We start from the raw sequence: 15,262 nt of genomic DNA on the forward strand, positions 1-15,262 counted from the left end.
GACGCCGCGGACGCCGGCCGCGGTCAGCAGCCGTTAGAGGGAGGAGGCGAGCCGAGCGGAGGCGGGAGCGGCGGCAGACAACGGCGGGAACGCCGGGTTGAGGCGGCGCTGCGACAGAGTCCTGGGGGGACGCAGAGATTCCCCGAGCCGAGGACCGGTACTTGCTTCAACCAGCCAGACTTAAGTGCGTGGTTGAGCGGGAAGCCGGTCTCCCTCACCTCCTCGCAACGCTATGTTTCTAGGGGATTTTTCCCCCTTTTCGCGCTTCCCTCTGCCGGCTCTTCGCACACTCTTAACTCTTTGAGGGCTCCGAGGAGGTCCTGCCGCTGCCTTCGATCCCGATTGTGCACATTTAATGGGTCCTGGAGTCGCCTGCCTGCCACGCAGCCTGGGGGCATCAGCCCCCGAGCGGGTAGTCAGCTCAGCTTGCCAGGAGGAACCGGCCAGGTCAGGACCGGGGCCCCGGGTGAATCCTTCCCCGCCCCTCGCGTCCTGCTCCAGAGTCAGGGCCCACTGGAGATAACATTGTGAACTGTTTATTTAAGGTTGTAAACTAGAGTTGGGAGAGAAGGTACTAGTTTTTGAGAGCATCAGTTATATGCCAAGGGCTGAAATGAGGTAGAGTTTCAGTCTCTAAGAATATGTGGTAGAAGAAATAGGTACTCATCTTTCCCACGTTTGTTCAGCGTCTTGGTTCGGGGTTTCGGTTCTCATTGCATTGTGAAGCACAGCTTATTTTTACCTAGGCTGTAGCTATGATTAGAAAGGCAACTGAGATAGGAACTTTTTTGTTGAAATGAGGAAAGAGGAGCCATTCCATGAGACAATCAGTTGGATAATGGAGTGTCAACACATGGATTACAAATATGTGGAAGATCGTATCAGTGAACAGAATATAGAATCCAGAAACAAACTGCTGTGCCATGTACAAGTGTTTAATAATAGTAGCTCACATTTGCTGAGCATTTAGGTATCAAGTACCAGAGCACTTTTTCAGATTATATTATTTAACCCTGAGACGGGTGCAATTATTATCTGACTTTACAACTTTACTCAGAGCCATTACTGCTAAGTGTTGAAGCCAGGAGACCTGGACTCCAGAAGTCTTAGTGGTAACCAGTAAACTATATGCTACAAATCCCTGCTAAGTGGGAAAGAGATTATCTGAGAAATAACAAGCCCATGGAGACAGACTTTCTATCTCCTTTCTCAAATACCAGATGAATCAAAAATTTAAATGTAAAGAATGAAGCCAAAAAAACACTACAAGAAAATCAAGGAGAGTATCTTCATAGTCTTGAGCTGAGAAAGGCCTTTGCTAAGTATGAAACAAGAACCAGAAACCATAACAAAAAAATGGTAAAAATTAACCACATGAAGATTGTAATCTTCTTCTATATACAGGTTGTAATCTTCTATACACAATGAACCAGTGGAAAATACATTTGTATTGTGGAAAAAGAAGGAAAAATATTCCTAATATACAAAGAGCTCACACAATTTTAAGGAGCGCCTGGGTGGTGCAGTCCGTTAAGCATCCCACTCTTGGTTTCTGCTCAGGTTGTGATCTCAGGGTTGTGAAATTGAGCCCTTCAGTGGGCTCTGTGCTCAGTGCAGAGTCTGCTTAAGACTCTCCCTCTCCCTCTGCCTCTTCCCCACACACACACGCGTGTGTGCATCTCTCTCTAATCTTTAATTTTAAAAAAAGTATCAATTTTAAAAACACCTCACTATAATTAGCAAAGGAAATCAATAGGACATTTTTAAACCAAGAAAAATGAACATCTAATTAAATGAAAGATGTTCAACATTCCAAACAGATCCTTTTTGTCCCTCAGGGTACATAGTGATATGGGGTTACAATTACTATTGTGCACTTATTGGTGTTAAGGTTGAAATTGGGACAATCTTATTTACCAAAATTTCATTAGCCTTTGCCCCAAAATCTCATTTCCTAGTCCATTCATTCTAAGGAAAATAACAAAAAGAAAACATTCGTATGGATGTTCCTCACTCCCTTTTTTGTAATAACTGTTTTTAGAAACACTGTAAGTGCCATCACTAGGATGCTAGTTAAATTACAGTGCATGTGCACAATGGAATACCCTTAACCTATTAATAATGATGAAAATCTTTATTTACATGAAAATATGTTCATAGCATGTAGGTCCCCCCATAAAAGGAGAATATAGATCAGCAAGAACAGCATCATCTTGACATGAATATATGTGTATATATGTGTATATAAATGTACAAAAAGATCTGGAAGGATGTTGGCCAAAATGCAAGTGATTTTTATTTTGTCTTTTGGACTTCTTTTATCTCATTTGAATTTTTTTATAATGTCTATCATTTTTACAAAAAAACTTTCATTTTATTTGTAATTAAAGATATGCCAGTGAAAGGGGAGCAGTTGACGGTAGACACCCATAGGTAGATGACCAATGTGAAATAATTATATCTGAGAGCTAAATTCTCAGCTTTTTAAGTATCCATAAATTTGACTATATTATTTTACCTCAAGTTAGCAAATGTAATTCATCATTTGGACATCATGATTTGACTTCCTAAATTGGCCAGTGTATCCATCCTATGTGTTGTTCTCTGTGTACCTCTCATGGCATTTGTCACACTGAATCATAATTCCCTCTTTCTGTCACTAGACTGTTTGCTTCTACAATATATATCTTTTTCTGCTATATGTTATATATTTATTTTCCCGATTCATCATTTGTCATCTATTTTATTTTTGTATGCAGAAATTTTACTTTTAATGCTAATGAATTATACAGATATTAAAGGGATAGTTCAACAACTTTATGCCAATAAATTTGACAACTTACATGAAATGGACAAATTCCTGAAAAAATACAAACAACTGACACAAGAAGAAAAAGAAAAGCTAAATGGACCAATATCTATTAAAGAAATGGAATTTCTAATCAAAAACTTGCCCACAAAGAAAACTCCAGGGCCAGATGGCTTCACCAGTAAATTTTATCAGACTTTTAAAGAAGATAAAATAATAATCCTATATATTTCAGAGACTAGAGCAGGAATGAACACTTCCAAACTCATTTTATGAGGCCAAATAATCCTGATATCAAAGCTTGACCAGGACATTCTACAAGAAAATTACAAACCAGTATCCCTCATGAATATAGATTTTAAAATTCTCAATGAAATATTGGCAAATTGAACCTTGCAATATAAAGGATAAGACGCTAAGGAAGGTGTGGTTTAACGTTGAAAAGTCAGTGTAATTCACCACATTAACAGAATGGAAGAGAAAAACAAAATGATGGTCTCAGTAGATGCAGAAAAAGCATCTGACAAAATTCAAACCCATTCATGTTAAAAAAAAAAAAAAAAAACTTAAAGCAAGTACAGAAGGGAACTTCCTTGGGGCGCCTAGGTGGCTCAGTCGTTAAGTGTCTGCCTTCGGCTCAGGTCATGATCCCAGGGTCCTGGGATCGAGCCCCACATCGGACTCCCTGCTCCATGGGAAGCCTGCTTCTCCCTCTCCCACTACCCCTGCTTGTGTTCCCTCACTTGCTGTGTCTCTCTCTGACAAATAAATAAATAAAATATTAAAAAAAAAAAAAAGGGCACTTCCTCAGTATAACAACAATCATCTTAAAAAAATGTAATGTGAAATATTAAATCTTTTCCCCCTAAGGTCAGGAACAACATAAGACAAGAATGTTTGCTCTCACCACTTCTATTCAGGGTTATGTTGAAGGTCCCAATCAATGTAATAAAACAATAAGAATATGCATAAAGATTGGAAAAACTTGGACTTCCTGATTTCAAAACTATAGTAATCAACACAGCTGTACTGCCAAAAGCATATATAAGTGAGATGTAATTCAGAGTCCATAAATAATACCTTTATATTTATGGTCAATTGACTTTTGGCAAAGGTGCCAAGACAATTCAATAGGGGAAAGAACAGTCTTTTCAAAAAGATGATGCTGGGAAAACATGGAAAAGAATGAACTTGGATCCCTATACATATACAAATATTAAGATAAATCAAAGATCTAAATGTAAGAACTAAAACTCAGAAAAAAAAAACATAGCCATAAATCTTCATGGCATAGCAATGGTTTCTTGGATGTGATAGCAAGAGCACAAACAACCAAAGGAAAAAAAAATAAATTATACTTTATCAAAATTAAAAATTAGGGGGCTTCAAAGAACACTATCAAGAAAGTGAAAAGACCGCATCTCCTGGTGCTCCTCTCAGGCCAAGCCTTGGCCCCCCACCTGCCCCACTGCAGATGAAGTGTGAGCACCACATGTGGAAGAAGAGAGAATTCCATAAGTCGGCTGATGCCAAGATATTTGAGTAATATGGGGTGTGACAGCAGTGTGACTAGTGGAGGAAGGGATCCAGGTTTCCCAGCAGAACACCAAGGACTTCTTTTGAGTTCTGAACCTTAATAAGAAATGTGATATCTTACAGCAAAAGGTGCTGGCAGTGTCGGTGTGTCCACAGTCTCTGCCTTATTTTGCTGCTAAATTCTGCCTCAATGTGATTTATGCATCCAGAAGACTCTATGGCTTCCTCAAAAGTCTTGGGGTATGCACTGTCTTTAACACAACAGTAGCTGGGGATTTCAGCATCTTGGAGAGTCAGAAAGAATCTGTGTCTCGATGCCTCCAGCACAGTGAGGAAGAGCCAATGTTACCCAAGCTCACCTCCACCTGTCCAGGCTGGGTCCCATACTTGGAACATGCGCTGGGCCACCATGTCACCCCCCCCCATACCACCAAGTCTCCCCAGCAGATCTTGGGCTCTCTGGTGAAGGATTGATTACTTCGCCAGACAGCAGAACCTGTCCCCAGACGAGATTTTCCACATTATTGTGGCCCCTGCTCTGATGATAAACTGAAGGCCTTTCGAGAAGTTTTTCCCACAGCTTCACATGGTTCCCGGGGTGCTGACTGACTGTGTATTAACCTCAGATGAAATTGGTCAGATAATGGAGCAAGGTGATCTCTTGGTGAAAAGATGCTGCCATGTACGCTCTGTTTGGAGGCCTGAAGGAGAGGGTGAGGCACTGACACCAGGATGGGGCCGCCTCTAGCAGGTACCTGGCACACAGCTTCAGGCATGCAGCCACGCAGCTGTTTCATGAGGATGTGAGGGAGGTCACCTGCCACACCCTGAAGAACAAAGAGGTCACCCTTGAAAAGAATGGGGAGGTTCTGTTACGCTTGGCTGCGGTGTACTGCTTTCAAAACATCCAGGATGTGGTTCTGAAGCTGGAGAAGGGCACCATATCACTTGGTGGAAGTGCTCTCCCGGACCAGTGGATGTTTAAATGACAGAGGCCAAGCCCAGACCGAGGATGGGCATGCAGACAGGTGCTGCTGCGGCAGATGGAAGGCACCGACCCTGACCTCCCCATGCAGCCCGCTAGACCAGCGCCCACATGCAGGAGCTATACCAGGAGTGGCTAAACAGGGCCGACGCCCCACGGAGTCCAGGAAGCCCTGCACACAATGTACCAGGGCCCAGGGCTCCCTGCCGTCACCTGAGACATCAAGTGGTAAAGATTGAGAAGGCTGGAAGGCAGGTCCTATCAGCTGCCCAAGGAGGGAGGAGCAGCTGAGTGTGGGCATCAGAGACACTGGAGGAAAACCGCTCAGCTTCTCAGTTACTACTTTTGTTTTTCAGAATTCTCTGCCCCCATTTGTTGGTGGCTCCCTCAGTCAGTTTGATTTGGTGCTATCTTTGTAATAATGTGCGACTGGAATATTTTAACGTAAGAGAAGGACTGCCCCAAGTTAAGTATCCGTTTAGCCTAAGACTGAAAAATATCCTGAAGAACAAGAATGAAGATAGATTACCGTCTTTTAGACTTAAAAAAAAAAAAATCCCAAAAATGTCCTGTAAAGAGCTAAGACCGCAGAAGTTCAGATTCACGTGCCTCAGAGAGATTTGATGTGGAAATTAAGAGAGGATGCAAGCAGGCTGTAGGGTTTGTGGGGCCACAGTCCACAGTCTGCCTGATTTGGCTCTTATTTTTACCCACTTACATCATTCCTGAAAATGTTTTTGCTAGAACATGAATAAATTGCAACGTTTTGGAATCGGGGGCTCATATACAAATCTGGATTTCCAGCTTTTCTGACAACAGTGGGCCACATTCCTCGGTCCTTTGGTTGCCAGAGTGCAGTAGCAGCCTCCTCCTGGGACCAGACCTCTAACTGGGGGACCCTGTGGGTGTTGGTGGCTTGGGCCCCAGACTCATACTTTTACATTCAGCCTTTAAGGTGAACTCACCTTGAGGCAGGGAGGTCTGACAGGGGTGACCGGTATTACCGACTGGAGGATGGAGGATGGAGATGGGCTGCCCTGCTTAGGCCAAGCTGTGGGTTCAGGAGGAAGCTACCTTAATCCCTCCCCAGTGAGGTTAGCAGCAGAAGACCCTCCTGATCCTGCTGTGCTCCTGCCTCCTCCCTGTCTGTGCTTCTTGAGGGACTCTCTCATCCTGCAGCCTACACTGCTCCTGTGAGCACACCTTAAAGAAGTAAGAGAGAAATAAGTTTATCCACAAAGAGAAGGGACTAGCAAGCAGCCAGAAATCTACAGAATCATGACACTCCACATCAGAACTCATCCTTGAAATGAAAGACATCTGAGAATGGCCTGGTGTTGGTTTTTCAAAGGACTTGGATTTTGTTAACATAAATGATAACGTTCTTAAGCCCTCCATGCTCTAAAGCCTTAGCAGGCTCAGTTTCCTTCATCATATTCTGTATCATATTGTACCTGTATACCTATCCGAGTTGATAGCTAAATATTGTGTGAAATTGTATATTTTTCGGGCACTTGGCTGGCTCAGTCAGAAGAGCATGAGACTCTTCATCTTGGGGTCATGAGTTCAAGCCCCACACTGGGTGTAGAGATTACTTAAATAAAAACCTTTTTAAAAAATTGTATATTTTTTTCTTTCAATCTGTTCACAATCAGATTTCATCCTCCACAGCAACTGATATGGAATAAACAGGAAGAAGGTGGGGGGAAGAAAAGAAAGTGAAAAGACAACCTATAGAATGGGAGAAAATATTTGAAAATCATATCTGATAAGAACTTGTATTCAAAATATATAAAGAATTCTTACAATTCAACAATAAAAAGACAAGCTAATTGAAAAGTGGACAAAGGATTTGAATAGAGATTTCTCCAAAGAAGATATACAAACAGCCAATAAGCACATGAGAAGATGATCAACATCATTTGTCATTAGGGAAATGAAAAATCAAAATCATGATGAGATACCATTTTATACCCACTAGGATGGCATGGACAATAACAAGCATTAGTGAGAATGTGAAGAAATAGAATTAGAATTACCTCAGCGGTGGGAATATAAAATGGTGCTTTGGGAATAACTTGGCAGTTCCTCAAGAGGTTAAAATAAAGTTACCATATACACGCAAAAATGTATATATAAATATTCATAGCAACACTATTCATAATAACTAAAAGGTAGAAACAACCCAAATCTCCATCAACTAATGAATGAATAAACAAAATGTGGTATATCTATGCAATGGAATATGATTCAGCCATAAAAATGAATGAAGTGCTGATTCATGCTACCACCTGGATAAACCTTGAACACATTATATGCTAAGTGAAAGCTACATTTATGATTCCATTTATATGAAGTGTCCAGAATAGGCAAATCTATAGGGATTAAGAAAATAGATTAGTAGTTGTCAGGGGCTGGGGATGGGGATAATGGGGAGTAACTGTTAATGAATACAGGGTTTATATTTGGAGTGATAAAAATTTTTTGGAATTAGTGATGAGGTTGCACAGCTTTGCAAATATACTAAAAACCACTGAATTATACACTTGAAAAGTGGATTTTATGGTATATGGATTATATAAATAAATTTAGAAAGGAATAAGTAAAACTGTAGTCACAGACAACATGATTATATACAAAGAAAAACCTATGTAATACACAAAAAAGCTACTAGAATTAATAATTTAGCAAGTCATACAATACAGGGCCAATATACAAAAATCAATTCTACTTCTATACACCAGCAACAAACAATTGGGAAGTGAAACTGAAAACAATAATATTTATAATATATCCAGAAACATTGGAAACCTAGGAATAAGCATGACAAAAGATGTGCAAGACCTCTGTATTGAAAACCACAAAACCTAGCTGAGGGAAATTTTAAGTCTTAAATAGAGAAATATGTCATATTCATGGATGGTAAAACGCTATCATTAAATTCTCCTTTCTTCCTAAGTTGATTTGTAAATTCAACCCAATCCCTATCAAAATTCCAACAGGCTCTTTTTAGTTTTTTTTAGACATAGATGAAGTAATTCTAAAATTTATCTTAGAAGCTGAAGGACCTAGAATAGCCAAGACAATACGTAAAAAGAACAATGTTTGAAGTCTTATAACTACCTGATTACAAGATTTCTGGAAAGTTATAGTAAGCAAGATAGTGTATTACTACATAAGGATAGGCTAGTAAATAAACAGATCCAAGCCTACAAATAGAACCCCACATATGCAGTCATTTCATTTTTGACTAAGGCAGTAAAGCAATTAAATGTGAAAGAAAGTTGTTGTTACTGTTGTTTTAAAAAATATTGCTGAAACAATTCAATATCTATTTGTTTAAAAAAAAAAGAACTTTAAGGCCCTATTTAACTCCATTAGGCCTAATATAAAACCTGGATCCATAAAACTTCTAGAAGAAAACATAGAAGAGCATCTTTATAACTTTGGAGTAGGCAAATATTCCTTGCATGGGACACAAGAGGCACTAATCAGAAAGAAAAATTTGACAAATTGGGCTTCATCAAAACTTAAATTTATGTCCTTCAAAGACAGCATTACACTACAGAATGGGAAATACGCACCACACATGTATTTAGCAAAGGACTTGTATCAAGAATATATAAAGAACTCCTACAAGTTAATAAAAATTAAATTATAAACAATAACACACTGAAGATAGTATCTTAACAAAGTAGGTATAGAAGGAATGTACCGCAACATAATAAAGACCATATATGACAAACCCATAGCTAACAACATACTCAACAGTGAAAAGCTGCTTCCAGCTTCTTTTCTTCTAAGATCAGAAACAAAACAAAGATGCCCACTCTCACCACTTTTATTCAACATAGTATTGGAAATCCAACTAGTAATCAGAAAGTCACTAAGTGCACCTATACTCAGAGCAAAGGCAGATATATGATCCTGAGGGATAAATCCAAACTGCAGAAAAGCTTCCTAAGCTGTCAAACAACAAATGGGTTTGTCTACTATGGCAGATAAATGAAAGAAATAACTTATATAAAACTGAAGGCTTTGATATTATGGAGCTAACAAATTTCACATTACAAGTAAGTGGAATAAGGGGGTCCTTAGGAACCTAATAGGAAATTGTTTACAAGTTTAAATTTAAATGAGAAAAAATGAGGACATCTGGAGTATTTGAGAAAGAAAAGAATGCTCTAGGATATGGGAATTCTTTGAATAAAGAGCAGGCATTCCAGTATTCCTTTTCACATTTAATGCTTTGTTGCCAGAGCTAGAACTAATGTAGAGAAATAAGCTTGTATTTCAGAATGTCAAGGAAAAAAGTTATATGTCATATGGCTCAGTGGCAGACAAAACTATTTTTGTCTCTTAAAATTTCACATACCTTCTCCTTTTCTCATCTCTCCTCGTCTTCTATTTCTCTTATCATTCTACTTTTCCTTCTTGTTCTCTTTCATCGCCTTCATTTTTTCTTCTTCCTCAAGATCAGGTTTCTCAACCTTAGTTTCCTTTTTGACTCCCTAAGAAGCCAGTTTAGATACTTTTTTTCCTAAGTGCTCCCTCTGCCCCCTATGAGATCTTAAACCACAGATATCCCATATGTCTGTTTATATACTGTGGTTCTTTGGAGGGTCACAAACCATTATAGTATCTCAGGTTTTCTGCCCATCAAGAATGCATGCTCCATATAATAAGCTCTTTGGAGGGATCATGTTTGGTTTACCACTGTATACTCTTGCGCTTAATATAATTCTTGGAACATAGTAGGGAATCAATAAATATATTAGATGAATACTCATTGGGTGCAAAGTGAAAAGTGATCTCTGCTACACACTTATCATCCAACTAAACTAATATTCTTGGATCTTTTTTAGACAATGCTACCTACTGCTGATTACTGAACAATACCTCCACATTCCAAGAATATCTTCCTGAGACTATATCCTTGTGACTTGATGGAAACTTGGAAAGCACTCTAATCACAAAAGCAGTACATTTGCGCCGGTTCCGAGGGTGGGTTACTTATACAGCTAATTTCATCTATCATAACTGATGTTCTTTTCCTAGCTTCAGTTTCAGACACTGATCACTGCCTAAATTTTTCACTAAATTCTGATGCTATATAGCGTCTTTGGTACTTATATTCCTCAAGTTTATCAGTTTCAGTTGAGGTGCAAGAATTAGAGAATGAAAAAGAAGGTGAAGGCACTGTTGGAGAGGGAGAAAAGAAATAGAGGTCATTAAACTTTTCTGTTTCTTTTTTATCTGTAAGAGCTCTTCTAGCTCTAAAATTTTGTGATCTTGATGGTTATGCTCTGAGTGGTTCACAAAAAAAGCATTTGGCAATCTGTGGAGATGTCGCTTGTTGCCTCAAGATTAGGGGGACAGTGCTACCAGCATTTGTGGGTGAGGCCGGGGATGCTAAACATCCTGCAATACATGGGACTTTGGTCAGTTCAGGTCCTTAGAAAAGAAGACACCAGGACAGAATCAGATGAGCAAGAGATTTATTGGGGAGAATGGCTGCTAAGAATAAAGGAGAAAGGAAGAAGTAGGCCAGGAGTGCCTTCACACTGATGTAGCTCTTCTACTCATGAGAGGAGAGAGGGAAGGAAGCAAGGTTAGGTAGGAAGAGCCTCAGGCTGCAGTACAGCTCTCAGAAAGTCTTGGTCATGCCGATAGGGAACCTCGGAGCAAAAACTGATCCCCATTTGAGGGGTTCCAATTTGGGCAGGCATGGCCTGGCTCTAGTACCCTTTCTGTGCTCAGCCACTGGTGGGTGGAAGTTCAAGGAAGGTAAGGCCGTGGCATGAAAGCTGTGTTGAATTCCCAGAGTATGGCACTGGAAGACTGTCCGCTAACTACAAGCCCCATGGCAGGCGCTCAAGGGCACTCACTGTCACTCTCTCTCTCTCGCTCCTTTATAAAGAAAAAAAAAAAAAAAAGCTTTACCCAGAAATCTTTGCCTGTAAAGCAAAAAAGCAAGATGAAATAAACAAGAACATCATCTGAGACATATCAAGGTGATGATTTTGACACTTTTCCTTTTTTTTTTTTCCAGGTTACAGTCGGACACAGAATAAATTTGGGGAGACAAGTCTTGAGAGTTGAGATCCAACACGGAAAATAAGATGAATGAACTCCCCAGGCTGCATGAGTATTCACATTTCTGATTTGCAACATGTTTATTTCTTCCTTTGACCTCAAAAGGCGTTGGGGAACTGAGGGAAAACTATATGGCATCTTTTAAGTTTTGCTTATGGTCGTCAAGAGGAATAGCATCAAAATTTAAAAGAGGTGGCACCATCTGGCTTACAGTATCAATAATCTTATCACAGATCCACCCCTGTGGTTTCTGTTCAGACTCTGAGGCTCTCACTTCACTGTCAACCTCATTCGCACTCGCAGTTTTAGCATTACAGCTTACGACTTTTTAAATTGATGGTCTGCAACCTTTTGCCTGAGCTATAGGCACAGTCACTTTGTGGGGGTCAGAATCTTCATATCATCATTAACAAATGCTTTACTAGTTTCTTTATTTGGCTAGCAGGTGCTTCTGAATAGGCCAGCTTGAGCGGAATTTTCTTGGCATTATTTTTAATTTGTATCTTGATTTTTGGAGGTAAACTAATGTCATTTTTAATTGCTGCCGGAGGCATTTTGTCAAAGGATTCCTTTTTGGTTCCTTCATCTTCGTCATCTGCTTCATCTTCTTCATAAGTATCATTTCCTGATATTTCTGTAGATTTAGAAGAATTTGCATCTATTATTTATTCTCCTCTCCATGATTTCTTCAATCCTATTTTTTCTTTCTAGTCTTTCCAGCAAGTTCTCTCTTAAAAATCTGAGCAGTGTATCCCATGACCACCATAAAATACTCCTTGCACCACACTGATCCATTTCTCCACTCATGTTCTGGGAGCAGCTCCTCTAAAATTCTTCTAGACTTCTCTTCCTGAGCTAAAGCTTAGAAGGAGATTACTAGGACAAACTACACCCCCATCACTCAGTTGGTCTCAGTGCTACAAATGGTACTCATCCTCCTCCCTCCTATTCCAAATCCCACTGTCTTTTACCTGTCACCTCTGCAAGTCTTAGTAGCTTACATCGGTGTGACCCAAATCCTTATTCCTAATGAGAATGTATGGTTATTGGCAACTATACCCTTCTCAGGCGGGGATTGTTGCACATGTCCTTGCACAGTTCCAATTATATACCAAGAGACTTCCAAGTGAATCATCTAGGATCCACATATATTTTTCCCTGTCCATTATGTGAAAGCAGCCCTTCCTCTTCCTGTTGATCTAGGTCATTTACCCCTACCAAGATGGGGACTCCTCTTCTTGCCTGCTGGTGGCCAGATGCAAAAAGTCCAAAGTGCCCAAACAGTAGCCATAGCTTAGAGTTCAGTGGGACTCTTGTGTTCCTTGACAAAAATATACTTCCTTTGGGGACCAGGAATTCTAAACCTGCAAAGCAGAGTTGTGAGAAGAGGAAGCACAAAGTCTCCCAATGACTCATCGAGATGTTAAGTGGGGCCACTTCTGCTCCCTCCACTTTGTTCCTGAACCCACATATTCTTCCTGTTAGGAGCAGTGCCAATCAGAGGTGTCTGATTTAGTGTATATACTGCATCCTGAAGGATGGTACTCAATCCTTGCAGAATATTCCCTCTAAACTGACATTTCAGCTGTGCCTTCAGTAGGTGGTCTAGTGCTCCTATCAGGCTGGCTGCTTCTGGGTAGGGCAGTAGGTGGTACGGCCAGTCGATGCCTTGGTCATGAGCTTCATACCCACGTCACCTTTACTGGGAAGTGCTTCTCCTGTTCGGATGCTCTGTTGGGTTGAATCCCATGCCAGGGGATAAGGCCTTCTGTAAGCTCCTAGACAGTAGTACAGGCTGAGGCTCTGCAGGCAAAATAGGCAAATACATACCCAGAATATGTATTAATCCCTGTGAGGATGAACTACTGGTCACTACAGAATGGAAAGGGCTCAGTGTTGTTGACTTGCCACCAAATGGCTCATTTATCTCAAGTAAAATGCCTTATCAGGGACTCAGTGTTAGTCTTTGTTGCTAGCAAGTTAGACCTCCAGAGATAGAAGCAGCTAGATTGGCCCTGGTAAGTGGGAATTCATGCTGTTGGCCTCATGTGCGGCCTCTGTCTCTGCAAACATGACCATCCCGTTCATGTGCCCATTGTGCCAGTTTTGAGGTAGGCCATGACAAAGCTTGGGTAACATCAACTGGTAGAATCTTTTTATCTACTTGATTGTTCCAAACCCTTTCCAATGTTGGAATCAACATGTGATGCAGAAATCTTTACCCTTTGTGACCACTCTATTATGTCTGTCCATGCGCCTCTATTCCAGACCTCCCTGTCTCCCAATCTTCCAGGCTTTTCCTTCAAAATCCTGACCAGCTGGCCAGGCCATGGCCACTGTCCAGGCAACTGTATAAATTGCCATCACAGGTACTTCTTCTTTCATACAAAGTAGATGACCAACTGTACTGCTTGAAGCTCTGCCCACTAGGAAGATCTTTCCTCTCTGTTGTCTTTTAGGGACACCACTGAATATGGCTGTAATGTACTGCCATCCATTTTTTAGTTTCCATCCACATATCAAGACAACTCATTCAGAATCAAGTTTGAACTTCTTTCTTCTCCCTCAGCTGGCCATACAGCCTGAGTAAGGGGTGCTAGTACAAGCTTAGTGGGTGTATAGGGGTGGGACTACTAGCATAGGCAGTTAACTCATGCTGTGGGATTTGATTTTGAATGCATCATTTACATATTATGATGAACTGCTGCTGGGCCCATCAACTTTATGACAGGGCATGTCTGACAGAATTCAGCTCATGATGGCACTTCAGGACACAGGGTAACTTGGTGCCTCATGGTCAAGCTTTCTGCCTCTGCTGGGGCCTAGTACCATGCCAGCGGCTGTTTCTTGAGAGGAGTAAAATCTTCTGCTACAGATGGCCTGGCCTTGCTCCAAAATCCCAGAGGACTATATTGTGATCTCCTGCTGGGTCTTGCTTTAAATTCCACACTGACTGCTGCAGAGCCCATTGCCATTCCAGGCTTCACTTAGAACTGGCAACCTCCCGTGTACCCCGGGATATGGAGCCAGAGTGGTGTTCCTAGGTGTGGAATTTGTGCTTTTGGAACCCAAAGAGGCCCACCAGACACTGTGCTTCATTATAGTAGGAGATGCACGATACAGAAATTTGTCTTTTACTCTGGAGGGCATGTCTCCACATGCCACTGACTATTGGACCTCTAAAAACTTTACTGAATCTTCTTAGGGTTTATCTCCCACCCTCTGGAGGCATATATCTTACCAAGGCCTCTAGCATGCAAACCATTTCTTGCTCATCCTACCCATCAGTATATTATTGGTATTATATATCCATGTAATGTTCTACAGGATACCCAGACAGTCCAGACCTCTTCAGAGTGTATTACAACAGAGGGCAGAAGAATTAACATAGTCCTTGGACAAAACTGGAAATAAATGACCTCTTCCACATGAATATGAATTGCTTCTTATCCTTATTTCTGATTGGAATGTCAAAGAATGCATTCACCAAATCAGTGGCCACATGCCATGTACTTGAGTCCTTATTAATCTTCCCTAGCAATCACAGCATGTCAGGCACAGCTTGAATTGGGACTACTACTTGGTTAAGCTTACTGTGGTGGTCTACATTCACACTGTAGGGTGCACAGTGGCACTAATCACCCCCATCAACCCTGGGACACAATATCTTTTTTTATTATGTTAACGGAGGTGGGTAACAATTTCAAAGGCTTGTTGGCCTTCCTCGCTATGTTAGTTCTTAGCTAACAGCCTAAGGACCCAATCCTTCAACTGTCAATTATGTTTATTGCAATTATATATTCAGGTACCAGGGAAACGACCAGTAGGTAGGTCTG

General features: G+C 40.8%; 1 long non-coding RNA gene across 1 annotated transcript; it reads left to right on the forward strand.

The window, feature by feature from the left end:
- The first annotated feature begins 13 nt into the window (after positions 1 to 13).
- Positions 14 to 14,859, forward strand: LOC118538607 (uncharacterized). The gene is made up of 3 exons (XR_004918701.2): positions 14 to 447; positions 10,196 to 10,334; positions 11,383 to 14,859. It is a non-coding gene; the product is annotated as an uncharacterized LOC118538607 (long non-coding RNA).
- The last annotated feature ends 403 nt before the right edge of the window (positions 14,860 to 15,262 follow it).

The sequence above is a fragment of the Halichoerus grypus genome, chromosome 6 (genome assembly GCF_964656455.1).
Source record: "Halichoerus grypus chromosome 6, mHalGry1.hap1.1, whole genome shotgun sequence".
In the NCBI taxonomy this organism is placed as follows: domain Eukaryota; kingdom Metazoa; phylum Chordata; class Mammalia; order Carnivora; family Phocidae; genus Halichoerus; species Halichoerus grypus.